Source organism: Lontra canadensis, unplaced genomic scaffold (genome assembly GCF_010015895.1).
Source record: "Lontra canadensis isolate GAN:19392208 unplaced genomic scaffold, GSC_riverotter_1.0 scaffold25, whole genome shotgun sequence".
Taxonomy (NCBI): Eukaryota; Metazoa; Chordata; class Mammalia; order Carnivora; family Mustelidae; genus Lontra; species Lontra canadensis.
Window position 1 is genome coordinate 8,467,334 of NW_022631019.1, and position 2,597 is coordinate 8,469,930.

A 2,597-nucleotide genomic window follows, 5' to 3' on the forward strand; every position below is an offset into this window, starting at 1 on the left:
TGTGGGGCCTCAGTTTACTGTTCTTGGGCAAACCACGACTGCAGGCTGTATTTTGAAATGACCTTAACTTTGTTCAGGGGAAGTTCCAATTGTGATTTGCCTATGGGTTCCTCTTGCTCTTGGAAGGACTCATACTCTGAGAACAAAAGGCGTAACCGATCTTTAAGAACCAGGAAGTCTAGAGTGATTGTCTTTACAGATTTCGCTGTAACTCCAAGCCATTGATTTTTCACTTAAAACGTAATGACTCAGACTGGCCCACCCTAGTTTGCTTTCTGAGAACTTGGCTGTGAGCTTTCTGCTTTTTGAAGGGCCCTCGGCAGTGACTCGTCAGCCTCCCTGGCCCCTGACACCTGTGCCCCGGGCTTTGCCTCCCCCCACTCCTCTCACCGATGGCAGCCTCATCCTTCCCTATACCTAGGCCATGAACTTGGGGTGTCATCCTGGACTCCAGGGGCACTTGCTTCCATCTTCAGACTGCCTCTGGACCCTGACCACTTTCCCCGGCCCATCACAGCCCCCACTCTAGCCCTGGTCACTGCCACCCAACGTGTCCCTCCCACCCTTGCCTTCAGGTGCTTCTTTCAAGGCAGCGAGCAGCCAGAGTGACCTTGCCATAGATTTGAACTAGAGCTCAGTTCATGTTACTCCTCTGCCCTGGCTCCTGTCCCACCCAAATGGGCCCAGATCCTGGCGGTGGCCCTTTCAGGTCTGCGGTACCCCTTACTCCGTACCCCTTACTCCCTGGTGCCCTCTGCTTTGGCCACACTGGTTCCTTGCTGTTTGAAAGTGCTAAGCACATAACCTCCTTAGGTCTTGGCCGGGGCTGACCCTCCTGTTCCTCTAGACATCGCAGCTAGCTCTCTTACTGCCAAGCCTGCTGAGATGTTACCTCATTATCTGGGTCTACCCAGACCATCCTGCGTAAAATCCTTTCCTTCCCCGTTTGCTGGCGTTTCTGAGGACCTCGCCCTGCAGCCTATGGAATAGCCACGTTTTCCCAGTCGCCATCCTCCCCACGTAATACGGTTGGATTGGTATGTCCACCTGCTAGAACACGAGCTCTGCAAGGCTTGAGCTTTTTGTCTGTTTTGCTTATTGATCATGTCAAGCATTTAGTTCAGTGCCTGGCACAGAATCAGAACTCAGCATTAATCCTTGCTGAGTTAATGAGGTCTGTCCTGATGACGCAGTCCACATACTGTCAGCCTGCAGGCTTGGGGGCCAGAATGAAATGGTACTGGAAATGCCCTAAGAGTAGTCATGGGACTAGGGGCCTTCAGATGTTCAAATGTCTGCAGCTGCAGGGCTGATGGGTCCTGGATTGGAGCCCAAGTCTTAATTTCCCAAAGCCCAGTGGCTTTCAAACTAACCTACCTACCTACCTACCTACCTTCCTTCCTTACTTCCTTCCTTCACCTCTCTCTCTCTTTTTTTTTTAAAGATTTTATTTATTTGACAGAGATCACAGGCAGGCAGAGAGAGAGAGGGGGAAGCAGGCTCCCCGCTGAGCAGAGAGCCTGATGCAAGGCTCGATTCCAGGACCCTGAGACCATGACCTGAGCCTAAAGCAGAGGCATTAACCCACTGAGCCACCCAGGCGCCCCCCTCTCTCTCTTTCTTTCTTGCTCTCTCTCTTTCTGTCTGTGTGTCTTTCTGTCTTTCTTCCTTACCCACAATTAGAAATACATGATGAACCAGCACACACGTGTGTATATGTAGGTAAAGCCGAAGATCTAAAGTCAGTGCCCTTTTCCTGTGATGCACAGGGATTCTCTCTTCCGCTGCTGTTCGCAACCCACACCAGCTGCTCCTACCATCTTTGGATAAAGGTGTTCCACACCCTGTTCCTCACTCAGCACCGCCTAGTTCTCTGTGCCCCGTGGAGACCAGAAGCCTGTGGTTGCTCAGCCTACCTCACCCACCCACTGAGAGTTCTGGGGAATCCAAGAGGTGGGATTTTTGGTTTTCCAGTAATAGTGTCCCTGCTTAATCACAAAGTAAAATCACAAAGTGGCCAGAATGTGCCCCTCTTCCAAGTCTGAGCCCTCTTCACAGACGTCAGCTGAATTCACCCTGTGCTCCAGGACACGGATTTCTGGCTCTGAGTCATCAGGCTTGAGATTAGAACAGCCGATGTTTAATGAGAGCTGAGCACGTGTCGGACATTTATATGCATGAACCCAAATCTCAGACTTTCAGTGATATGTTTGTGCAGATGAGGGAGTTCATGAATTCATCGAAATATTTGAGTGCCTACTATGTGCTAATGAGCATGGTGCCTAGCATTAGAGACACAGCAATGAGTCATGTGGATAAAAGCGTCCGTCTTTTTCCAGAGCTGGTATGCTGGGAAGCTGGACTACAGGCAAAGCCAGTTGAATAGGGCGCCTGGGTGGCTCAGTTGGTTAAGCGTCTGCCTTCAGCTCAGGTCGTGACCCCTGGGTCCTGGGATCTGGTCCCACATCGGGCTCCCTGCTCAGCGGGGAGCCTGCTTCTCCCTCTCCCTCTGCCTCTCCCCGTGCTTGTGTACTTTCTATCTCTCTGTCAAATAAATAAAAATCACTAAAAAAACCCCCAGTTGAGTAAAAGTCATA